We start from the raw sequence: 27,663 nt of genomic DNA, 5'->3' as shown, positions 1-27,663 counted from the left end.
CACTTTAATGAGCATGAAATGTGATTATAATTATGAAGGTAACTAGAAAAGAACGTACGTTATTCTAAAATATAAGTACTTAGAGGCGGGGGAATCTATGACTTGAAAATGGAAAGATTCTTTGAGGATTAAATTTCATCATCAAGCTGCTGATTATTGTTTATTTTTTTCTTTTGTTACTTCTCTTTTATGTTACATGTCTATATTATGAAATAGCCTGCATTTTTCCAATTCAAATTTTCTAATACATGAGAAGTAATTAACCTTATAATAGACCTAATTCTAAATGCCCAAATGGTCCTTTTTCTCATTAGTTATTTTAATTGGTCTAACATGTACTGGGATCCTGACAATAAGTAGTCCAAATTTTAATTTAACAGACTGTAATCTTTTGGAACTGAAAAGTGTCTCAATCTGTTTAGAAGAGAAAACTGTCTCAATCTGTAATAAAACACTGTAATTTTTTTCATGTATGTGTATTCCTGAGTGACATATTACTGTGGTTCACCCATCCATGATCATTTTAAATAAAAAGTTACCGGTTTTTAAAATTTTCTGTTAAAAAGTAAAAAAAAAAATAGTTACTACCATTATTCCCTATATTATAAAAATATCACCCAAAGTACAATTTTTTTTCTTTTTCCAGCTTTGTTGAGATATAATTGACATATAATTTTGTATAAGTTTAAGGTTTATAACATGCTTATACTGATATACTGCAAAATGATTTCCATCATAGCATTGGCTATCACCTGTCTCTTCACATAATTACCATTTCTTTGTGATAAGAACATTTGAGATCTGCTCTTTTAGCAGCTTTCAAATATATAATACATATTGAAAACTAGTCACCATGCTGAATATTAGATCCCCAGAATTTATTCCATCTTAAAACTTAAAGTTTAGCTAATATTTCCCCTTTCCCCCAATTTTCCAGCCCCTTGTAATCACCATTCTAGTTTCTGTTGGGCTTTTTAATAAGAGTCTACATATAAGTGATATCATGTGGTATTTGTCTTTCTCTCTCTCTAATTTCAGTTAACATAATGCCCTTACTGTCCATTCATGCTGTCACAAATAGCAGGAATAACTTTTTCTCTTGGTTGAGTACTATACCATATATATAAAACATCTTTATCCATTCATGCACTGATAGACACTTAGGCTGTTTCTGCATCTTGACTATTATGGAAAATGTTGCAGTATATCTCTTTGAGTGCAGATATCCCTTTGAGATCTTTTGTGTTTTCTTTGGATATGTACCTAAAAGTGGGATTGCTGATACATGTAGTTCTTTTATTAATTTTTTTAGGAACCTCCATATCATTTTCTGTAATGGCTATACCAACTTACATTCTTACCAACAGCACACGAGAATTCCCTTTCCTCTTCATTCTTACCAATACTTGTCTTCATCTCTTTGTTACAAGCATTCCATAAAGTGTGAGATGATGTTTCATTGTAGTTTTGATTTTTATTTCCTGATGACTAGGAATGTTGAGAACATTTTCATGCACCTGTTGGACATTTGCATGTCTTTGGAAAAATGCCTATCTAGACACTCTACACATTTTTAATTAGATTGTTTGGTTTTATTGTATTGAGTTATATGAGTTCTTTCTATATTTTGGATATTAGCCTCTTAACACATGGGTAATGGGAAATATTTTCTCCTAATCCATAGGTTGCCTTTTCATTTTGTCAATGGTTTTATTTGCTGTGCAGAAGTGTCATAGTTTGATGCAGTCAGCTTGTTTATTTTTACTTTTGTTACCTTTGCTTTTGGTGTCAAATCAAAAAATTTATTGCTCAAAACTGAGGTTGAGGAACTTATCTTATATATTTTCTTCTAGGAGTTTTCTATTTTCAGGATGTACATTCAACTCTTGAACTCATTTTGAGCTGATTTTGTGTACATTCCAAGATAGGAATCCAGTTCCATTCTTTGGCTTATGGCTCTCCAGGCTTCACAACACTTTTTGAAGAGATTATTCTTTCCCCATTTTACATTCTTGGCTCCTTTGTCATAAATTAATTGACTATATATGCATGAGTTTTTTTCTGGGTTCTAAATTTAACTTTGATTGATTATTATCTAAGTATAATGTGCTGTACCACAGAGTTTTGTTCATATGTCAGTGCCTCTAATTCATTCAGCATTTCTTGCGAAGGTGGGAGTACATTTGGGATTTGTTCTTTTTTCACATGAAATTACTACACTAGTGAGACAGAAGCATGGAAATAAATTTATTTCAACAGGGAGAAATTAATCTATTTATTGGTATACGTTGCATAAAAAAACTGTTTCCTATGAAAAAGTGATCCAGAGGGAGTTGAAAGGTGTATTGAAAGTTAATTTTTCAAGTGCTAACATAAAATACTCTCACATATAAAAAAATCTCTATGATTACAAGGAGAAAAAATGTTTCTGGTACTTTGAATAAAATGAGAAGTAACAGGGATCTTAAGCTATTAATATATGTGCTGTTTAAAAATTACTACATGGGCTATCAAAATTATGGTAATTTTCAATCCTGAGGTTTTGTTTCTTAAATGTATATTTTAAACAACAGCTAGGCACATTTTATAAACTGCATCAATGAGAAACCATCTGTACATTTTTATGTAAGCCACTTAGATTTTGTTTAATTTGTCAGCTACTGAGCTACGGTTTCTCAAATCTTTGCAAGGTGGCTCTTGAGATCTAAAGCCCTGTGGTTGTAGGTGAAACTATACCCAGTGCCTGTTGCTGCTTTAATATGCATTGAAAGCAAATAAAAGCATAACACTGTGAAGAGGTTGTGTCTACACATAGCTAAAATATCTCACAATTGTGGAGGATTTAGATAGTCAATTAGCCAAAATGCTCCTGTAACTTAGAAACCACCAAATTTTGGAGGGTTAGCATTACTTTTCACAATGACTTACAAATGGTATTTGGTAAAAGTCATCCCCCCCACCCCAACCCCACCATATGCTTGGGTGTCCTTGGCTGGTTCATTACTAGGAGTATTTGATTTGTTGTTATTTTAGTAACTCAGTCGTGTCAGACTCTGTGACCCCATGGACTGTAGCCTGCCAGGCCCCTCTGTCCATGGGGTTTCCCGGGGCAAAAATACTGGAGTGGGTTTCCATTTCCTCCTCCAGGGGATCTTCCTGACCCAGGGATTGAACCTGCATCTCCTGTGTTGGCAGGTGGATTCTTTACCACTGAGTCAACATAGAAGCACAGGAGCACCTGATAGGAGCTACCATTTTGTATAAAATTAGCCTAGGACACATGGATTATCCTCTTTGGCTTGTACTTACATGTAACTGAACAAAGCAGCCATAGTCTGCTGTTCTAGTCTCAGCTGGCCTTTGAAATGCTTCTCTTCTGTCAGGGATACAGGCCAACAAAGAGTTTCCTGAAGCGTATACTCACTGTGCTGGGTTTCTCACCGGGCACTCAGCTCCACATGAATTTTTCTTTTGCGTGTGGCCAGGAACCTTTGTCCTGTCCAGGATGTCTAGAAAATCATTTCTAAGCTTTTAGTTTAGACAATGTACCCACAGTGGTCCTTAATGAAAATTCACTGAGTTTTTTTTTGCAGGGGAGGGAGGCTATTATCTTTTCCCTCTTTATTGTGTGTCATTATTTCTTATTGTTAATATTGTCCTTTGGAATGAATTGTTTCATCTAATTATAAGTGGTAAATAGCAGCGCCAACACTTATAAGGAGTAATCTGTACTGAACTTATGTAATCTATGTATATGATTTCTTTTCTGAGCTATTTGAGATTGTGGTGCAACTCCTAAATACTTCAGTGTGTGATTGTTAAGAACAAGGACAGGTTCTGTTATAACTGCAGAAAAACTATCAAATGCATACAAGATATTGTGTAATTGGAAAGCTTTGAATTTCACCACTTTTTCCCACAATGGCTTTTGTAGTCTGTGTTTCCTTATATCCCTGTCCAAGTTTCCGTCTAATATCCAATTCAGGATCACTTATTGCATTTAGTTGTTATGTCTATTTCATTCGCATAACCTGGCACATTTTCTTGTTTGTTTCCCTTTTATGATTTATTTTTTATATTTTTGAAGAGTAAAGGCAAATTATTTTATAGTATGTTTGAGTTTTCCTGATGTTTCTATGTAACCAATTTTAGGCTAATAAATTTTGTGGTCAGGAATAACAGAAGTGATGCTGTTTTCTTCTCAGTGCATTATTTCATGGGGTGGAGGGTGTCATTTTATCCTATTACTCATGGTGTTAACCTGGATTACTTGGTTAAGGTAGTATCTGCCAGGTGACTCTGCTAAAATATTCCTATTTATTTTCTTTGTAATTAGTAAGTATTTTGTGGAAAGATACTTTGAATCTGATTTATAAAAGGCAGAGGAATCAGAGATCAAATTGCCAACATCTGTTGGATCCGTTGTTCATTGACTGTGCTAAAGCCTTTGACCATGTGAATCACTGAAAACTGTGGAAAATTCTTAAAGAGTTGGTAATAGCAGACCACCTTACCTGCCTACTGAGAAATCTGTATACAGGTCAAGAAGCAACAGTTAGAATAGGACATGGAGCAACAGACTGGTTCCAAATCAGGAAAGGAGTATGTCAAGGCTGTATATTGTCACCCTGCTTATTTAACTTATATACAGAATACATCATGCAAAATGCCAGGCTGGATGAAGCACAAGCTGGAATCAAGATTGCCTGGAGAAATATCAATAACCTCAGATATGCAGATGATACCACCCTTATGGCAGAAAGCAAAGAAGAACTAAAGAGCCTCTTGATGAAAGTGAAAGAGGAGAGTGAAAAAGTTGGCTTGAAGCTCAACATTCAGAAAACTAAGATCATGGCATCTGGTCACATCACTTCATGGCAAGTAGATGGGGAAACAGTGGAAACAGTGACAGACTTCATTTTCTTGGCCTCCAAAACCACTGCAGATGGTGACTGCAGCCATGAAATTAAAAGATGCTTGCTTCTTGGAAGAAAAGCTATGACCAACCTAGATAGCACATTAAAAAGCAGAGATGTTACTTTGCCAACAAAGGCCCATCTAGTCAAAGCTATGGTTTTTCCAATAGTCATGTATGGATGTGAGAGTTGGACCATAAAGAATGCTGAACACCGAAGAACTAAAGTTTTTGAACTGTGGTGTTGGAGAAAACTGTTGAGAGTCCCTTGGACTACATGGAGATCCAACGAGTCCATCCTAAAGGAAATCAGTCCTGAATATTCATTGGAAGGACTGATTCTGAAGCTGAAACTCCAATACTTTGGCCACCTGATGCAAAGAACCGACTCATTGGAAAAGACCCTGATGCTGGGTAAGATTGAAGGCAGTAGGAAAAGGGGATAACAGGGGATGAGATTGTTGGATGGCATCATCAACTTGATTGACGTGAGTTTGAGAAACCTGCAGGAGTTGGTGATGGACACGGAGGCCTGGTGTGCTGCAGTCCATGGGGTTGCAAAGAGTCGGACACGACTGAGCGACTGAACTGAACTTTGAATCTGTTTATATATGCTCTCCCCTCATCTAAATCTTAATAGTAGTTGTAGCATCTGTTGATGATTTTTGCCTGAATCATCAGTTTTTACTATGCTGATGGCCATTGTGAGTTTTTCCTATATTTATCAATTGGTGGTCTATTAAAAAAAAGTTTTTCTTACTCCATTTGTCTATTTATATAATTATATCACTATAGGTTCTTGAATTCCTTTTCATTTAGTGGATTATATTTTATGTGAACATAGAAATGTACCACTCAAATCTCCTCTCACAGGAACGTATTCTGTGGATCTGGGCATCTCCACAACAACACACATCAACAGCAACCTCCAGTTGCTACATGTTCAGATTCACTGCCATGTTCAGATCAAAGCCATGCTCTCCCAGGCCTACTTCTGATCAGTTCCTGAGTATGGCACAGGTACTATAGTTTGGCCATTTATGCCCAATGTCGTTGTGTAGTCGCTAAGTCATGTCCTATTCTTTAGTGACCCCATGGACTGTCTCCCGCCAGACTCTTCTCTTTGGGATTTCCCAGGCAAGAATACTAGAGTGGGTTGCCATTTCCTTGTCCAGGGGATCTTCCTGACCCAGAGATGGAATCTGAAGTCTCCTGCATTGGCAGATAGATTCTTTACCACTGAGCCACTAAGGAGACTCCAAAATAGATTTAAAATAAGACTTATTATAAAATAAGTCATCTTATTCTGTTCTTCAGTAATATATTGTTATTCTTGACGTTTTGTTTTTCTGTATTAATTTTATAATCAACTTGTCCAATTTCATTAAAATTCCCATCAGGATTTCTTTGGGTTTTTATTTGAACATATAGAGTATTTTAATGAGAATTTCTATGTCTACGATACTGAAATTATTAATGAACATGATATTTCTTTATTATGTAAGTCATTTCTAACATGGTTCAATAAAGTTTAATAATTTTCTCCTTAAAAATCATGAGCATTTTTGTTTCTACTTACTCTTATAACTTTTTATTTTTGATGCAGCTACCAATGATATATGTTTTTTAAATTACATTTACTGTTATTGCTGGTATATAGAAATGCCATTTATTTATTTATATAGACCTTATATACCTGGTGACTTCTCATTAATTCTAACCATTTGCCTGTACATTCTCTTGGGGTTATCTGTGTAGGAAATCATGATATCTGCAAATAATGGAATCTTTGTTTCTGCTTTTTAAGACCACAGGTCTCTTAATTGTATTGTTGTGTTCTTTTCTTTCACTTTCTTTGAATATGATGGTAAGAACACCTAGCACATTATGAAATAGAAGTAATAATTGCAAGTGCCTTTATCTTATGCTTGCTGTTAAGAGGAATGCTGATTCTTCCAATGTTTATATTATAATTAGGATTTGTAAACACCCTTTATTACGAAAAGAAAACTTTTCTCAATATTTTCCTAACTTTTTGTTTTATTTTTGTTTGTGAATTAGTATTGAATTCTGTTCAGAGGTTTTGTTGGCAACTATTGAGATGATCATGTGTATCTTCTCCTTTAATCTATTTATATAGGAAATTACATTAATAGATATTTAAATCTAAATTCAACTTTCCATTTCCAGGATAAAACCCATAGAGTTTAAAATGTATTCCTATATATGAAAGTGAAAGTCGCTCAGTCATGTCCAACTCTTTGCAACCCCATGGGCTATACAGTCCATGGAATTCTCCAAGACAGAATACTGGAGTGGGCAGCTGTTTCCTTCTCCAGGGGATCTTCCCATCCCAGGAATAGAACCCAGATCTTGCACACTGCAGGTGGATTCTTTACCAGTTGAGCCACCAGGGAAGCCCATTCCTAGATATAGTAGCTAATATTTTGTTTAACAGTTTTGTATATATATTCATGAGTGATATTGGCCTGTCATTTTCATTTTTAGTTAGTATGATTCTCTTATGCTTTAGTTTCAAAGTCATACTAGCTTTAGAAATAATCAAGTAGGTCTCCTCTTTCTACTTGCAATGACCAAGACAGCCTTAGTTTGACTATAATTTAGAAAGATTTATTGTTTATTGTTGGTCCCTGACCTCCCTTCTCTTAGAACAGTTATTTAGAAAGTTGCAATAAAATTTTGCCCCTTTGAGATGTAAATCCTAAGATGTACAACTTAGGAATGTCTTTTCTAGAAACCCAAGAGCCATCTCTGAAATAAAATGAATAATAAGCATATATTGATTCTTCTTCAGTTATCAATTTTTAACTTTTTAAGTTAATCTACACAAACTTCCCAGGGTTATTTACTCATATCACCTCTCATATCCTCTCAAACTTATCTCAACTTCAGGGAAGTAAAATTTATTTAAGTTTTATGTGTTTAATTAACTAGAATTTATTTAATTTCTTTATTAATAATGACCAAGCATCAAGTAAACCTCTTTTTTTGGGGGGATCATGTCTTCTAGTGTCTTCCGTCCTCCTGTTCCTATCTCATTTGATTGATTTTTAGGTCAAGTGCACAGCTGACATCTGGGTTATCTTCCTTTCCCCAGTGTTGTACATTAGGGACCCTGTATTTTAGGTTCCTAGATTTTTCTCTTCTTGGTTTATTCTTTTTATTTTTTCACTTTAATTTCTTGAACATCACTTCTAGGATGTGTGGGAGATAAAATGTTAACCTCACAAATGAGAAAAAAAAATCTTTACTGTATCTTATATTTGGTTTACAGATTAATTAAACGTAGAATTCTGAGTAAGAAATAATTTTTAGTCAAATTTTTGAAGGCTTTGTTCTATTACTTCTAGTTTCAGATGTGACCACTGATATTTCTGAAGGCACAGGAAATCTTAATTCTTTTCCTCTATAATGTGTTTTCTACCTCCTAGAATATTTTAGTCTTTATGAGAATTTTGAAACTCAAGATGCTTCTCAGTGGGAATTATATTTGTGCTATTTATTTATTTATATTCATGACATTACCCAGCAAAGGGCTCGCTGTTGGAAGCATGTATTTGCCAAAGCCATGGTACTAGATTTTAAGAAAATAAACACTGTTATTACAAGGTTGAGCAGCAACAGCACAGGGGAAATGAAACGGTTCAAGTCTATCTCCCTGATCAAAGGTTGGATCAAACTTATGAGTTAGGGAAGAAGGGTTGGTGTTGGAAGCAGTGGCAGGCAGATTTCAGTTGGAATTTGGCCATACTTTGGTTCTAGGTGTTGTTTGAGGTCAAAATTTTCTCCTCTACACTTGGCTTTGGTTATATGAATTGTGGTTTTGTACTATTGTCTCTGAAAGACAACTCAATATTTTATTAGAAAGAGGATAAGGTCAGTTTTGAGCTGGTTCTGTGGTTACAATGATTCTAAGACCCTAAGAGAACCCAAATTTATTAAGCTGATACTTTTCTCTATTCCTTCTCTTTTTCAGAAAATATTATTTTCAGTTGGATATTGAATCTCTATCCAATTGAATATCTGTCTCAGTCCAATCTCTATCTTATTCCTCTGTTAGAGGAATAAACCTCTAATTTTGATATTTCTCTCCCTCTTTTAGCTATTCATCTATTCATATACTTGTTCTAATTTCTTGAAAATGTGTTCAACCTGTTAAATTGTTTCCATCATATATTCACATATGCTATTTCACTTGTCCATTGTCCTGCTTTTGTTTTGTGTATAAAATAACTTATCTCTGATGATATAAAATTTACTTCTTTTTAAAAATTTCCTGTCACATTGCTTGTTTTTCCTCTGTCCTTTATGCTAATGATTTCCTTAAATGGCCTATGATTCTTGCCTGCCCTTCATATCTAAGACGAGACCAAAGCACTGAAACTTTGATTGGAAAATATGTGCATAACAAGAATTTTGACCAGAGAAATTTAGCAGAGAGTGAACCTAACATCAGATATGCAGATGGCACCACCCTTATAGCAGAAAGTGAAGAAGAACTCAAGAGCCTCTTGATGAAAGTGAAAGAGGAGAGTGAAAATGTTGGCTTGAAGCTCAACATTCAGAAAACTAAGATCATGGCATCTGGTCCCATCACTTCATGGCAAATAGATGGGGAAACAGTGGACACAGTGAGTAACTTTATATTTTGGGGCTCCAAAATCACTGTAGACGGTGACTGCAGCCATGAAATTAAAAGACGCTTGCTCCTTGGAAGAAAAGCTATGACCAACCTAGACAGCATATTAAAAAGCAGAGATGTTATTTTGCCAACAAAGGCCCATCTAGTCAAAGCTATGGTTTTTCCAATAGTCATGTATGGATGTGAGAGCTGAACAATAAAGAAAGTTCAGTGCTGAAGAATTGATGTTTTTGAGCTGTGGTGTTGAAGGAGACTCTTGAGAGTCCCTTGGACTGCAAGGAGATCCAATCAGTCCATCCTAAAGGAAATCAGTCCTGAATATTCATTGGAAAGACTGATTCTGAAGCTGAAACTCCAATATTTTGGCCACCTGATGCAAAGAACTGTCTCATTTGAGAAGACCCTGATGCTGGGAAAGATTGAGGGCAGGAGAAGGGGACAACAGGGGATGAGGTGGTTGGATGGCATCACCATTTGATGGGCATGAGTTTGATTAAGCTCTGGGAGTTGGTGATGGACAGGGAAGCCTGGCGTGCTACAGTCCATGGTGTCACAAAGAGTCGGACAGGACTGAGTGACTGAACTGAACTGAGCCTTCAAGGGGCTCTGGAATATCATTGAGAGATCCAAATGTCTGAATCTATAAGAAGTATCTCTGTAGTAATTATATTTCTTGAGATAACAGTCCTCCAGTCTTTTGCTTTGATAGGGGACTGATTACAGGCCTACCTGTAGATGAAAGAGACCTGAAGGTTATCTCACCACTCGTTATAAATGACACAATTATTTTGAAAGAGCAGAAATCAGTAGGGTATAATCATAAAGCAATTTAATGGGGCACATTTTGGGTGCCCCCTCACTTGGAACCTGCCCTTACATAGACAATAATGCTGACATGTCTTATTTTCTAGCAGTTACTTTTACGTCCTCTGTTCAGTTCAGTTCAGTCACTCAGTCATGTCTGACTCTCTGTGACCCCATGAATTACAGCACGCCAGGCCTCCCTGTCCATCACCAATTCCCGGAGTACACTCAAACTCATGTCCACAGAGTCGGTGATGCCATCCAGCCATCTCATTCTCCGTCGTCCCCTTCTCCTCCCACCCCCAACCTTTCCCAGCATCACAGTCTTTTCCAGTGAGTCAACTCGTCGCATGAGGTGGCCAAAGTATTGCAGTTTCAGCTTTAGCATCAGTCCCTCCAATGAACATCCAGGATTGATCTCCTTTAGAATGGACTGGTTGGATCTCCTTGCAGTATAAGGGACTCTCAAGAGTCTTCTCCAACACCACAGTTCAAAAGCATCGATTCTTCGGCGATCAGCCTTCCTCACAGTCCAACTCTCACATCCATACATGACCACGTGAAAAACCATTGCCTTGACTAGACGGACCTTGGTTGGCAAAGTAATGTCTCTGCTTTTTAATATACTATCAAGGTTGGTCATAACTTTCCTTCCAAGGAGCAAGCGTCTTTTAATTTCATGGCTGCAATCAGCATCTGCAGTGATTTTGGAGCCCAAAAAAATAAAATCTGACACTGTTTCCACTGTTTTTCCATCTATTTCCCATGAAGCGATGGGACCAGATGCCATGATCTTTGTTTTCTGAATGTTGAGCTTCAAGCCAACCTTTTCACTCTCCTCTTTCACTTTCCTCAAGAGGCTTTTGAGTTCCTCTTCACTTTCTGCCATAAGTGTAGTGTCATCTGCATATCTGAGGTTATTGATATTTCTCCCAGCAATCTTGATTCCAGCTTGTGCTTCTTCAAGCCCAGCGTTCCTCATGATGTACTCTGCATATAAGTTAAATAAGCAAGGTGACAATATACAACCCTGACGTACACCTTTTCCTATTTGGAACCAATCTGTTGTTCCATGTCCAGTTCTAACTGTTGCTTCCTGACCTGCATACAGCTAGCAAACCCTAAATTTCTGGCAATCCAAAACCTCCTTGCAGATTTCATCAGTCTGGAGTAGGACCCCAAGCCTATACCTACTGTGGGGTCCTCTTCTGGTCCTAATAATATTCCCCTTTGACTCACCGTCTAAGGACATGTATCTACTCTCTAATGCAGTTTGCTGTTTTGCTATTCAGAAACTGACATGGTTCTGGCACCAGTGTCCGCATCCTAAAAAGTCCAGCAAAGGTAGTCCAGCATTCTTTAAGGAGTTTTCCTGGAGCTCCTTTCAGACTTCTTAAGGTAATTGTTAAGCAGGCCCCTTCCGTTTCCCACAGGAGAAATACTACAGAGAGAAATTTTCTCTGAAAATACAACTTCTTCTTGGCATTTCAAATCTCTGTTACATATCCTCAGGGTGAAAGTTGAGCCAAGGAGGACAAACTCGTTTTCTAATCACTTCCTTTCCAAGTCTGGCTTAGGTGGTCCAGCACCTGGCTATTAGATAAAGGACTTGCTCTAGGCATGCAAGGTCTCAGACAAAACTGAAATAGAATCTTATTTTAGGATCTCGCTACCTTCTCCTTTAACTTTTAAATAAATTATTCATAACAGGAAGAAAACATTGCCTATGGCTTAGATTCTGGTCAGAGTTCTGTGTTTTTTCACATTATCCTGAGATTTATTATTTTGGTTCTATTTTTGTTATGTTTAAACTTGATTAGACTTTTAATACTTGTGTATCTCACCTGTGTTACTTCTTTTATGTCAGGTTTAGGGTAGAGAGGGGGCTTCCCTGGTGGCTCAGAGGTTAAAGCGTCTGCCCGCAATGCAGGAGACCTGGGTTCGATCCCTGGGTCGGGAAGATCCCCTGGAGAAGGAAATGGCAACCCACTCCAGTATTCTTGCTTGGAGAATCCCATGGACAGAGGAGCCTGGTGGGCTACAGTCCATGGGGTCGCAAAGAGTCGGACACAAATGAGCGCCCTCACTTTCACTTTTAGGGTAGAGAGAATCCCGCTTTAGTTTTATGTCATATGGAGACTTTCTAGAGCTCAGAATCTCCATGAGCTCAGCATGACAGCTTTCTGTGGCTCATTTTTCTGATGCTCCATGATCTGGCCTCTCCAAATTACAGTCTGCAGAGAGCAAACTCTTTTTCTGGCACAGTAGAAGCATTTCCATCTTGTTGTGTCTGTTTGGGAAGAAATGCAAAACATTAATAATGTCTCTTTAAACTGACCCTTAACCAATTTTTTACTCAGAAGACTTAATTCAGATGCATCTGGTGCTGTCGTGCTGGTGTTGTCACACCAGTATCACCTTACAGCTTCTGTCCTAAACTAACCATCCCAGACACAAACTTAATTACAAACAAACTAGTTATTCAATCTCATGTTACAGATTTTATTCCCTTTAAAAATTCATCAAAATAATATTGTCCAAGTTTGGAGAAGGAAATGGCAACCCACTCCAGTATTCCTGCCTGGAGAATCCCAGGGACGGGGGAGCCTGGTGGGCTGCCGTCTATGTGGTCGCACAGAGTTGGACACGACTGAAGTGACTTAGCAGCAGCAGTAGCAGCAAGGTGGAGTTGAGTAGCCGTTCATATTTTGAAGAAAAATTAGTACATATTAACTTTTCTACTTTTGAGAAAAATATATTCCTCCTGATCATGACTTCATTCCCTTAAAGGATTGGTCAGTCCTTCACACACAGTTCATGCTACTTACATGTTCTCAGTTGCCTAGAGTTGTTTGCCTGTATTTTAAACCTAATGTGTTTTAAAACCAGTCTGTTGTTTCATGTCCAGTTCTAATTGTTGCTTCTTGACCTGTACACAGATTTCTTAGGAGTCAGGTAAGGTGGTCTGGTAGTCCCATCTCTTTATTTTCTACAGTTTGTTGTGATCCACACAGTCAAAGGCTGTGTACTCAGTAAAGCTGAAGAAATTATTTCTCTGGAACTCTCTTGCTTTTTCAGTGATCCAACAGATGTTGGCCATTTGATCTCTTGATCAACTTCCAGTTTGAATATCTGGAAGTTCATGGTTCAGGAATGAAAACTGACCTTTTCCAGTCCTGTGGTCACTGCTGAGTTTTCTGAATTTGCTGGCACATTGAGTGCAGCACTTTCACAGCATCATCTTTTAGGATTTGAAATAGCATCAACTCCACTAGCTTTGTTTGTAGTGCTGCTTCCTAAGGCCCACTTGACTTCGCATTCCAGGATGTTTGGCACTAGGTGAAGGAGTACACTATCCTGGTTATCTGGGTCATGAGTATCTTTTTTGTATAGTTCTTTGTGTATTGTTGCTCCTCAGTTCAGTTCAGTTCAGTTCAGTCGCTCAGTCGTGTCCGACTCTCCGCGACCCCATGAATCACAGCACGCCAGGCCTCCCTGTCCATCACCAACTCCCGGAGTTCACTCAAACTCATGTCCACAGAGTCGGTGATGCCATCCAGCCATCTCATTCTCCGTCGTCCCCTTCTCCTCCCACCCCCAACCTTTCCCAGCATCAGAGTCTTTTCCAGTGAGTCAACTCGTCGCATGAGGTGGCCAAAGTATTGCAGTTTCAGCTTTAGCATCAGTCCCTCCAATGAACATCCAGGATTGATCTCCTCTAGAATGGACTGGTTGGATCTCCTTGCAGTATAAGGGACTCTCAAGAGTCTTCTCCAACACCACAGTTCAAAAGCATCGATTCTTCGGCGGTCAGCCTTCTTCACAGTCCAACTCTCACATCCATACATGACCACGGGAAAAACCATTGCCTTGACTAGACGGACCTTGTTGCTCCTACCTCTTCTTAATATCTTCTGCTTCTGTTAAGTCCATACCATTTCTGTTCTTTATTATGCCCATCTTTGCATGAAATGTTTCCTTGTTATCTCCATTTTCTTGAAGAGATCTCTACTCTTTCCCATTCTATTGTTTTCCTCTATTTCTTTGCATTGACCACTGAGGAAGGTTTTCTTATCTCCTTGCTATTCTTTGGAACTCTGCATTTAAATGGGTATATCTTTACTTTTCTCCTTTGCCTTTAGCTTCTCTTTTCTCAGCTATTTGTAAGGTCTCCTCAGACAACCATTTTGCCTTTTTTCATTTCTTTTTCTTGGGGATGGTCTTGATCACTGCCTCCTGTACAATGTCACAAACCTCCATCCATAGTTCTTCAGGCACTCTATCAGGTAATCCCTTGAAACTATTTGTCGCTTCCACTGTGGGATTTGATTTAGGTCATACCTGAATGATCTAGTGGTTTTCCCTACTTTCTTCAATTTAAGTCTGAATTTGGCAATAAGGAGTTCATGTTCTGAGTCACAGTCAGCTCCCTGTCTTGTTTTTTCTGACTGTATTGAGCTTCTCCATCTTTGGCTGCAAAGAATATAATCAATCTGATTTTTTATCTGCTGATAACCACATATAGAATCTTCTCTTGTGTTTTTGGAAGAGGGTGCTTGCTATGACCAGTGCGTTCTCTAGGGAAAACTCTGTTAGCCTTTGCCCTGCTTCATTTTGTACTCTGAGGCCAAATTTGCCTGTTATGCCAGGTATCTCTTGACCTCCTACATTTGCATTTCAGTCCCCTATGATGAAAAGGACATCTTTCTTGGGTGTTAGTTCTAGAAGGTCTCATAGGTCTTCATAGCAGCTTTCAACTTCAGCTTCTTCAGCATTACTGGTTGGGGCACTGAGTTGCATCACTGTGATACTGAATTGTTTGCCTTGGAAATGAACAGAAATCATTCTGTCATTTTTGAGATTCATCCAAGTACTGCATTTCAGACTCTTTTGTTGACTGTGAGGGCTACTCCATTTCTTTTAAGGGATTCTTGCCCACAGTAGTAGGTATAATGGTCATCTGAGTTAAATTCACTCATTCCAGTACATTTTAGTTCACTGATTGCTGAAATGTCAATGTTCACTCCTGTCATTCCTATTTGACTACTTCCAATTTACCTTGATTCTTGGAACTAACAGTTCAGGTTCCTGTGCAATATTGTTCTTTACAGCATTGGACTTTACTTACATCCCCAGTCACATCCACAACTGAGTGTTGTTTTTATTTGGCTCTATCTCTTCATTCTTTCTGGAGTTATTTCTCCACTGATCTCAAGTAGCATATTGGGCACCTACTGACCTGGCTAGTTCGTCTTTCAGTGTCCTATCTTTTTGCCTTTTTATACTGTTCATGGTATTCTCAAGGCAAGAATACTATAGTGGTTTGCTATTTTCTTCTCCAGTGGACTACGTTTAGTCAGAACTCTCCACCATGACCGGTCTATCTTGGGTGGCCCTACACAGCATGGCTCATAGTTTCATTGAGTTAGACAAGGCTGTGGTCCATGTGGTCAGTTTGATTAGTTTTCTGTGATTATGGTTTTCATTCTGTCTGCTCTCTGATGGATAAGGATAAGAAGCTTATGGAAGCTTCCTAATAGGAGAAATTGACTGAAGGGAAACTGAGTCTTGTCTTGATGGGTGGGGCTGTGCTCAGTAAATCTTTAATTCAATTTTCTGTCCATGGGAGGCTGTGTTCCCTCCCTGTTATTTGACCTGAGGCCAAACTATGGTGGTGGTAATGAAGAAAATGACCTCCTTCAAAAGGTTCTGTACATGCATGCCACACTCCGTGCCCCGGACCCTGAAGCAGGCCACCACTGACCCATGCCCCGGCCAGAGACTCCTGGACACTCAGGGCAAGTCTTGGCCAGTCTCTTTTGGGGTCACTACTCCTTTCTCCTGGGTCCTGGTGTGCACAAGGTTTTGTTTGTGCCCTCTAAGGGTCTGTTTCCCCCAGTCCTTTGTAAGTTCTGCCAGCTCTGTGGTGGTGTTAATGGTAACCTCCTCTAAGAGGGCTTATGCCACACCCAGGTCTGCTGCACCCAGAGCCCCTGCCCTTGCGGCAGGCCACTTTTGACCCGTTCCTCTGCAGGAAACACTCAAACACTCAAAGGCAGGTCTCGCTCAGTCTCTGTGGGGTCTCCTGGTGCATACAAGGTTTTGTTTGAGCCCTCTGAGCGTCTCTGGTGGGTATGGGGTTTGATTCTAAATCCAGTTTTGCCCCTCCTACTGTCTTGCTGGGGCTTCTCCTTTGCCTCTGGACGTGGGCTATCTCATTTTTCTGATGGGATCCAACATTCTCCTGTTGGTGGTTGTTCAGCAGTGAGTTGTAATTTTGGAGTTCTCACAGGAGAAGATGAGCGCACATCCTTCTACTCTGCCATCTTGATCCTACTGATTCCAACAGAAGCTAGAATCACAATTGCCAGGAGAAATAACAATGAACTCAGATATGCAGATGATACCACCCTTATGGCAGAAAGCAAAGAAGAACTAAAGAGCCTCTTGATGAAAGTGAAAGAAGAGAGTGAAAAAGTTGGCTTAAAACTCAACATTCAGAAAACTAGGATCATGGCATCTGGTCCCATCATTTCATGGCAAATAGATGGGAAAACAATGGAAACAGTGACAGATTTCATTTTCTTGGGCTCCAAAATCACTGCAGATGATGACTGCAGCCATGAAATTAAAAGATGTTTGCTCTTTGGAAGAAAAGCTATGACCAACCTAGACAGCATATTAAAAAGCAGAGATGTTACTTTGCCAACAAAGGTCCATCTAGTCAAAGCTATTGGAGAAGGCAATGGCAACCCACTCCAGTACTCTTGCCTGGAAAGTCCCATGGGCAGAGGAACCTGGTGGGCTGCAGTTCATGGGGTTGCGAAGAATTGGACACGACTGAGCGACTTCCCTTTCACTTTTCACTTTCACCCACTGGAGAAAGAAATGGCAACCCACTCCAGTGTTCTTGCCTGGAGAATCCCAGGGATGGGGGAGCCTGGTGGGCTGCTGTCTATGGGGTCGCACAGAGTCGGACACGACTGAAGCAACTTAGCAGCAGCAGTCAAAGCTATGGTTTTTCCAGTAGTCCTCTATGGATGTGAGAGTTGGACCATAAAGAAAGCTGAACACTGAAGAACTGATGTTTTTGAACTGTGGTGTTGGAGAAGACTCTTGAGAGTCCCTTGGACTACATGGAGATCCAACCAGTACATCCTAAAGGAAATCAGTCCTGAATACTCATTGGAAGGACTGATTCTGAAGCTGAAACGTCAATACTTTGGCCACCTGATGCGAAGAACTGACTCATTGGAAAAGACCCTGTTGCTGGGAAAGATTGAAGGCAGTAGGAGAAGGGGATGACAGATGAGATTGTTGGATGGCATCATCAGCTCGATTGACATGAATCTGAGAAACCTGCGGAAGTTGGTGATGGACAAGGAAGCCTGTTGTACTGCAGTTCATGGGGTTGCAAAGAGTCAGACACGACTGAGCGACTGAAATGAACTGACTGAATGTGTTTGAAGTGTCTACTGGCATAATAAATTTTTGTGAACCAAGCAGCAGAACTTGTAATGGCTCTGCCAAAGCTTGATCCACAGCAACTAAGAAACTTTTTTAATCTTCCATAATTTCTTTAGGAAAGGTTGCTTGAAACCAAGAAGAAACTAATTCTTCACTACTGACCTACGAAATGATCTTGGGGAGAATTTCATTTGCACATCTCATGGGTTGCCAGCATATATTAGTTCATTAGCCTTCCATTGTTTCCCTCTGCCCTGGAGATGTGTATTTCAGACTGGGTTTAAATTGATCATTTCCTCCTTTAAGCCACCTCAGTTCTAACACTAATTATAGCTAGAACCAAGGGATTGTAAAATTATAAAGATAAAAGTGAAGGGAGTCAATATTTACTGAATATCCACTGTGTGCCAGACACTCTCCTAGGTACTTCTCAATATTCATTGCAAATGAAGTAATATTCAAAAAGCCCAAGAAGTAGGTATTTTTCTAATTTTTCTAACGAGAAACTGTTGGCTGAAAGAGCAGGGACTTACAGCTGGTAAGTTGTGGTTGAAATATTAAAATATGTTTCTATTACTTTAAAGCTCATGCTTTGTCCTTCTGATAGCCCTGCATCAAGGTCAACATGGAGTGAAACATTCTTTAATTTTACTGGTAACCTCTTGAGGTCTGACCAATTTTTACAATCTGCTCATGTCTTCTTTTGGGAGAGCTTTGACTTCTGAATGAAATGAACCTTAATTTATTTGCCTGAACAAATAAAGAAGTTATAATGCAATTTGTAAAGATTGCCAGAGAACTAAAGAAAAATCTGACAAAAACACAAACATACACACACACATACACATTTAAACAATCACATTATTCCACAGAACAATTCCATTATTATGGATTTGAATGGGATCTGCTCTCAGTTGCAAGGTCCAAAAATAAAGGCACTTTGTAGATTTTGGCTGTGACCAGTGGAATAGATCCTGTGTCATTATTTTGTGTTTAAGAATAGGTGTGTAATATAGACTTGTCTCTCTGCTTAGGTTTAAATCATGACAAATCTTATAATCAACTTTTCAAGTCATTACATAAATTTCAGTAAGCTGGAAAAGACAAAAAAATCTTAAAAGGAGTGAGTGCTGTTTACAAATATTATCAAATTATTACATACTAATGCTGATTTTTTTTTCAAGGCCTTGATGGGATATTGTAAAAATTCTTTTTTTAGTAGATGAACATATGAAAATGTATATACACATTATTTATACATTATATATATATATATATGTATTAAGGCCTCCTAGGTGGCACAGTTGGTAAAGAACCTGCCTGTCAATTCAGGAGACACAAGAGACATGGGTTCAATCCCTGGGTTGGGAAGATCCCCTGGAGAAGTAAATGGCAACCCACTCCAGTATTCTTGCCTGGAGAATCCCATGGACAGAGGAGCCATACATATTATTTATTAATAAATGATTATTTTAATAGTCTAAATGCTTTTATTATTCAACTTCTCAGTTCCTGGAAATGCCAAGGAATACCTTATTATTAAATAAACCTCTTTTTCTTCAAATCTGCCCTAAAGCCCTGAAGATCTTTGGCCGTCAAAGCAGGTGTTTTTTTAAAGCCTGGATGGTCCAGTAAAAGATAACTTAGACAATTTCTAGTAAATAATTCTGCAGAGACAAGTACATCAAGAATGAGAAGTTAAGTTGATTATCCATATTTTGGTTTATTTTTGGTGGAGGAACAGAAATATCTACATGTCTTTTTGTTTTATCTCTGCTTTAATTAGGTGACAGATTTCAACTATCTACATGATGACAATGTGTTGTGTAAAAAATGCTCTGTGAGTTCACCTTCTTTAACTATGAAGGAAAGGAAAATATATAGACACACAAGCCCACAAATGCACAGACACAAACATGCTTAACATTTAAGTCAAAACTAAAGTTGTAAAGTCAGAAATGAAGGAAAATATAGTTTAACAGAATTTCCTATCAGGGACAGTTAGAGCTGCAAAAGCTACAGATACTGAATTAGTTAGTTTAATCAGAACAATTATCCAGTAGCAGTCTTCCTTTTACTACTGTAAAATTTTTATAATTTTTTTTAACATTCTTCTATTAATGTCACTCAATTTAATAATCTGATGTCAGTTTTTCAAAGAATAGAATATTCTTTCAGTCAAGAGTGAAATTAACTTGGAAATAAATAGTAATATATATACTTCACATTCAATTTAATCTGTATAAAAAGATAGCAGTTTGTAAGATATCACTACAACTTTGGCCACTAAGCTATGTTACATTTATGTCCTGCTTTAAATCTTCAATCAGTCTCTCCCATCTGTCAAAATTTTATAGCTACTGAAAGATAAAAGCTTTGTTGCTATGGCCATTATTCCATTACCTAGGTGACACTGTTTGAATGATGTCATTGTTAAAGTGATCTAACTCATGAAATATTTTTAATTTTTAGTATGGTTAGATAGAGAGCAAAACTTTCCAGTGATACAAAATAAAGAGGGCTAGAAGAATACTGCTATTCTTAATAAATTGGGTGCCCACAAGTGACCATTAGAAGGTTAATGTTCAAATGAATTCCTCCACTGATTTCTGTTTTTAGTTCAGTCAATACTCTCATCTGCATTTTCCAAAGGTGAATGAAGGAGTATATGTGTGAAGAAACGTAAAAAGAAAGCAAGGTGTTCTAGCGGGAGAATGGTGGAAATTGCATATCATTTAAAAAATATTTTTCCATAATTATCTCTTTAGTTAAACCTTAAGCTTGTTACCAAGAAAAAATATGTCGCGCCCTTTCATTTTGGTTCCATGATGTACTTATTAACCAGAGAGCTGTATACAAAGAGATACGGAATAGAACATAGAGGAAGAAAAAAAAGCAGAAACCAGGTGAAGAAAACAGAAAAGACCCGAAGCTTGGTTTTGGGTCACTATTCAAATTCAAATGAAAGGGGGATGAGAGAAAAAGTAGCGAGAAGTATGGACAAGAGTTTAAAAAGTTTATCAAACTTCAGCAGGACTTGTCAGGAGGTGACTGCCTTGTGTCTATGCTGTTTCTGTCTCATCTAAAGGACTTTTAAGTGTTGGCAGAGAAAAGTTGTACAGCCTCCACCAAACTCATTATATAAGTGATAGGGAAAATGTTCTTTGAACTCAAAAGATTCTGTAGTCAGTCATGCTCTAATGACCCCTGATGAATTACTGCTCAGCAAATAAAAGTCATACGAGCATCTCCTTTATGACAGTGATGAAGTGTTTCTTCAGAGATCTCTCTTTTCTCCTCTTCTAGTGTCTTCTTCCATGTATGAACCTACTCTATCCTCTCATGCAATAAGAGTTGAATTTCAAAGCTTGACGTGCTTCCCTGTGGCTCAGTAAATAATCTGCCTGCAATGCAGGAGATGCAGATTCAGTCCCTGGGTTGGAAAGATCCCTGGAGAAGGGAATGGTAACTCACTCCAATATTCTTGCCTGGACAATAACATGGACAGAGGAGCCCTGGTAGGCTCCAGTCCATGGAGTCACAAAGAGCTGGAGTCAGACTGACTGAGTGACTTACCGTTCCTTGCTTTGTGCGAAAATGAAAACTCAGAGCTGTAAGAGAAATATGCACATTTAATGGTCTAATACCAATTCAAGTCCTGAACACCTGTTAACAGCCTCTAGACTCTCACTATGATGCTTCACCATGGAAGAGTTCAGTACAGCTTGAAGGGCTACTATGTTCTTTATTAATATGTCACTGTAGTTTGGGTTCATTTTTTTTCCTTGGGATGTGCTTATACACTGTTTACATACCCATTTCCTGGCCACAGTATGAATCAGGAAGAGTAAGAACTGATAATGAGCTACAGACTAAACCAAGCAAGCAGCAGCTGTTGGGGCATCACCCCACTTTGTGGCAACAGGTAATAGCTCCATTAATCATAATGTCTTAGGCAACTTCCAGAGCTAATATAGAAGGCATTCCTTGATTAATAATTAGTCTTTATTATTCAATTAACAGCTTTATGTACCTGGTTTTTGACATTGATTACATGACTTGGCATTGCACCTAGGAGATAGTTTTTAAAAGAAAATGTGGTCTGTGAACAGTGTGATGTTCCAGTGCCTGTTGGTTTCAAATTCTGACAGGTTTCTTTCTCTTCCCAAGGGATGGGGGAGGACATACCAAAGGCTGGAATGTGAATGTCTGAAACCCAAAATAGCTTGTCAGACTGAACCACCAGTATCATAAATCAAGCTCATTAACAGCATCTGATAAAGCTTATCTGCCTCATATCACCAGGGAGGCACTTGCTGGCAGTGTCTTTGCAGATAGAATTTTCAGCAGATATCATCATTAGGGCTCAGTGAAATAGCCATCCACTGGAACAGCTTGCAGCAGTAGCTTCCGTATCATAATTACAGAAATGATTACAGTAGCAAATATTAAAAAGAGTGCAGTTATGCATAATTCCTACAACACGTAATCTAATTTGCCAGCAGTAAAAACAGTAATAAAAGCATTGCCTAGTGATGGTACAAAGCAATTTTCAGTCAAGATTCCTAAAAATAATGTATGTTTTCTTACAGCTGGATTCATTGTTTGCTTAGCATCCTGCTTGAAGGAGCTTAATCAAGACCAGGGTGATAACCATGTTAGCAAAAGCGCAATGCTAATGGACTTTTCACACAAAATAATGTGACTTCTGGCTTCCTTGAAAAGTTATACCTTTGGCAAAGTCCATCCATGAAGGATAATAGTCTCAGAAAGAAGGTACCATTTTCTTATTCCTTTGAACCCCCATTTTCATGCCCAGCACTTTAGGTTCTTCTTGGCACTCGCCTACTTGTTATTCTACTTATTTGTATTCATACGAAATCCCCATCTACATCATAGTTTAAACTCTTGGATGCAAGAGACTATAACTGATTCGTGTTCTTAATCTCTTCCTCCCCAGAGAGTCTGTCACCACACTAAACACAAAGTAAATGCTTGACATGTTTGTCAAATTAAATTGATGAACCTGGAATATCAAATTATTCAATACAAATAAAATACTACTCAGAAATGCCACAATAAAGAAAATGCAATCTGTAATACCTGAGCTCTCATAGGATTGAGTTGTTTCATTCAAAGTAATAATTCTTACCACTGGCTGGTCATTATATCATCTGTAAGGCTTTAAGGAAAACCTGGTTTCTAAGTAGAAAAGCCTAGTTTAAGAAAAACCTAGTTTCTAAGTACCACTCAGGGACATTTAAATCAGAATTTCTAAGAGTGGGTTCTGGACATAGGGAGTTTTAAAGCTCTTCCAGGAAAAACCAGTGTTGAGACTCACTTATTTAAAAAGTATGAGTGAAAACACATCGAGGAGATAAGCATGGAAAATATCTGATTTTTGGTATGAAGATGTAACTTCCTTTGCTGTGTTTCTTTGGGCATGTATTTCATTCTCCAGGCCTCATTTGGTTCTACTATAAAACGAAGGGAACTAATTATGTACACTTGGAGGAGGGCATGGCAGCCCACTCCAGTATTATTCAGGCTTCCCAGCTGGTGCTAGTGGTAAAGGACCTACCTGCCAATGCATGAGACATAAGAGACATGGGTTTGATACCTGGGTTGGGAAGATCCCATGGAAGGGGGCATGGCAACCTACTCCAGTATTTTTGCCTGGAGAATCCCATGGGCAGAGGAGCCTGGCAGGCTACAGTCCATAGGGTCGCAAAGAGTCAGACATGACTGAAGTGACTGGGCATAATTACGTATACAGTAATCCCTAAATTATTTTTCATAACAAATTACATGAATGCATACCAGGCCAATATCCACAACCACAGACTCACTGAGTCACAGTGTCCAGCAATGGGACTAGGAGTTTGTATTTTTAAAAAAGTTGTCCAAGTCACAGCTGCTCTTTGGACAAAAATGACAGGACAGGATGACCTTTGTGGTTTGCTCTTAGAATACAAGATAAGCAATGGAAAAAACAAAGTGTTCTCAAAAAGCATTGTAGTGCAGATTTGACTGCTTAATATCATTCTCTAACACAAGAGCCCAGGACTCCTTGGAGAGATGGCTAATTCTAAGGCAGGGGAAGAGATTTTACAAGATGAGTTTGGAGCACCTTATAGGGTCAGAAAGTAATGAAATGTTCAAAAAGCAAAATTATGTGGGCATGCCAAAGGGAACAGGGGCCAGTCTGAAAGAGTCCCCAGTGGCCAAAGGTGAAACAGTCTGAGCAAAAAATAACATTACTATTAAATTATAATGTAATGTATAAAATAAATGTCCATGAGTCCATACTGATATAAATGTTTAAACAAGTAAGTGGGGGTGGTTAATATTCAGAGAAGGAAATGGCAACCCACTCCAGTACTCTTGCCTGGTGAGTCCCATGGACGGAGGAGCCTGGCAGGCTACAGTCCATGGGGTCGCAAAGAGTCGGAGGTGACTGAGCAACTGCACTTTGTGTGTCTGCTGTTGTTCAGTCACTGTCAAGTCTGACTCTCTGCGACCCCATTGAGTTGGTAATGCCATCTAAGCATCTCATCCTATGTCAGCCCCTTCTCTTTCTGCCATAAGTGGAGGAAAAGAGACAAATCTCCCTTTAAAGAGAACTGTAAGTAATTTACATAGGTATTTCCTCCTCCAGGAAGTAAAGGATAGCTTCCCATATCTTGGGTGTGGGCTGCACTTAGGGCCTCTTCTGAAGAACAGAGTATAGAAAGGAAAGATAGTGGAGAATCACGGCAGACACCACCTTAAGCTATCCTGGCTAATAAACCCAGAGATGAGTCTAGTTGTTGTCATGTATCCCCTGAAAGGATGACAAAGACGGGCACTCTATCCCTGTGCTCCTCCTCCCCAAACCACAGTCTCAACCTCATCATGAGAGAAACATCAGAGAGTACTCCTCAGAATAGCCAAGATCATGAGAAATATGAAAGACTGAGAAATTCCCGCAGACTAGAGGAGACATAATGATTAAATGCAGTGTGGTGTCCTAAACTGTGTCCAGGAACAGTAAAAGGACAAGTGGAGAAACGTGAAATCTGACTAAATTCTGTAGCTTACTTTGTAGTAATATACCAGTGTTAATTCCTTCATTTTTGCAAATACATCATGGTTAGTATAAGATATTAACATCAGTAAAATGGATTATGGATACATGGGAACTCTGTACTGTGTGTATGTATCTTTTCTGTAGATTTAAAAAATTCTAAAGTAAAAGTTTATTAAAAATTATACACAAGGAAATCAAGTGTAGGCATGGAAAGAAAATATAAAAATGTCTTGCCGTGTAATTAAAGACACTTAAAATATCATGAGACATAAAAACTTTACTACTATTTCCCTGTTAACCTGATCAATAATTAATATATGCTTGTTTAATATATATTTAACATAGTCATAGTTAATATATTACATATTCAACTTTAAGAAATAACTCACACTTCTCAATAAATCAGTCTGTATATAAAATTGCCAGATTGAATTAGCAATGTGTACGTTGTAATGGCAAATGTGTACTGATGTGGCACCAGAGTACCTTCCTGTACTACTTCCTGGGATCCAAGTAGTGGGAGGCATGTTTCCTCATTAAAAAAAAAAAAAAAATCATGTCAAGTACATTTAATTAAGGGCCCAGAGAAGTATCATTTCTGCATGAACTCACCGTATCCTGCAATGTGCTGTGAACATGGCATAATTATTTACATGATGCATTTATCTTCAGGCCTGAGTCCTATCCCAGGGCAGGATTGTGCTTACTAGTGAGGTTTAGTATCCTTTTATTTTATTAAATTAAAACTTCTCCAAACAAAACAGAAATTTCTTAGCTAAAGATGATAAATAAATTCAAATGAGAAATTCCAATGGCCAGGTTTTTTTTGCTGGTTTGCTTCCTAAATATTTCTAGGAAAGCAGCCTTTCCACTCTTTTTATTTGTATACAGCCTCAAGTCCTTTAGGGCTTCCCTTGTGGCTCAGCTGGTGAAGAATCCACCTGCAGTGTGAGAGAGCTGGGTTCGATCCCTGGCTTGGGAAGATTCCCTGGAGAAGGGAACAGCTACCCACTCCAGTATTCTGGCCTGGAGAATTCCATGTTCTGTATTGTCCATGGGGTCACACAGAATCAGATACAACTGAGCAACTTTCACTTCAAGTCCTTTAACAAGTTTCTCTCCCCCTGTTTTATTCTACTCCCTCCTCCTAACTCTAGCATATCCATCTCATTCTACCCAGAGTGATCCATTCTAAGTTGCACATATGACTTTGCCACTTTCCACTGGTACAGTGCTCTCAAAGCTACCTGATAATTATATGCTAGGTTCAAACTTCTCGGCATGGCACACCAGTTTTCCATGGTATAACTTCTGCTTACCATCTAGAGACTCTAAAAAGGAAACAGCAGCCATATCCATTGTAATAAGTTATACTCTAATATTATTGGAGTATTTAGTTCCTGTACACATCATACAGCCATATGCTTTAGTGTCTTTCATCTTGCTGTTCCTTTTGCCTTCTCCCTTTAACCAGTAAATCCCAATTATATGTCAATGATAGTTGGAGGTGTCCTCTCTTCTAGGAGATTTTCTTAACAATACTTTCCAACCATTCTCTTTCCTGGCTAAACAAACCTTGCCTTATTTATCTTCTCTATGTCACACTTGGATATACCACTCTTCTGACACACATCATACCACCTTTTACTCTGCAGTGTACAACTGTGTTTCTTTCCAGTAGACAGTAAGCATCTGTTTAAAATAACTGTTTAACTATAGTTGATTTACAAAATTGTGTTAGTTTTGGGGGTACAGCTTTAGGTTCTGTTCCATTGTAAGTTATTCAGTTCAGTTCAGACGCTCAGTAGTGTCTGACTCTTTGCAACCCCATGAACTGCAGCACACCAAGCCTCCCTATCCATCACCAACTCCCGGAGTTCACCCAAACTCATGTCCATTGAGTCAGTGATGCCATCCAACCATCTCATCCTCTGTCATCCCCTTCTCCTCCTACCCTCAATCTTTCCCAGCATCAGGGTGTTTTCTAATAAGTCAGCTCTTTGCACCAGGTGGCCAAAGTATTGGAGTTTCAGCTTCAACATCAATCCTTCCAATGAACACCTAGGACTGATCTCCTTTAGAATGGACTGGTTGGATCTCCTTGCAGTCCAAGGGACTCTCAAGAGTCTTCTCCAACACCACAGTTCAAAAGCATCAATCCTTTGACACTCAGCTTTCTTTATAATCCAACTCTCACATCCATACATGACTATTGGAAAAACCATAGCCTTAACTAGACGGACCTTTGTTGACAAAGTAATGTCTCTGCTTTTTAATATGCTGTCTAGGTTGGTCATAACTTTCCTTACAAGGAGTAAGTGTCTTTTAATTTCCTGGCTGCAATCAGCATCTGCAGTGATTTTGGAGCCCAGAAAAATAAAGTCAGCCACTGTTTCCTTATCTATTTGACATGAAGTAATGGAACCAGATGCCATGATCTTAGTTTTCTGAATGTTGAGCTTTTTTTTTTTATGACTAAGTACTAACATTTTATTTTATTTTTAATTATAAATTAATAAGTACAAAGCACAATGCCAAAAAATTAACAGTTAAAATTTCACCAAATGAAAAAATACTATAGAATACACAGTTGTAAAAAGCTACATTAAATTCTTTTACAACTGCCTCAAGCTGCAAAAAGAAAAAAAACCCAATGTCATACATAAGTTATCCCTCTCTCAAAATAATGCCATTTATGTTATAAACCATGAGCACCCCATCAAAAGATGGGAACTGCTTTTGTTA

The sequence above is a fragment of the Moschus berezovskii genome, chromosome 11 (genome assembly GCF_049115385.1).
Source record: "Moschus berezovskii isolate FMDL1 chromosome 11, NW_MosBer_1.0, whole genome shotgun sequence".
In the NCBI taxonomy this organism is placed as follows: Eukaryota; Metazoa; Chordata; class Mammalia; order Artiodactyla; family Moschidae; genus Moschus; species Moschus berezovskii.
The sequence above is the reverse complement of the archived record's forward strand: the minus strand, read 5'-3'. Positions refer to the sequence as shown.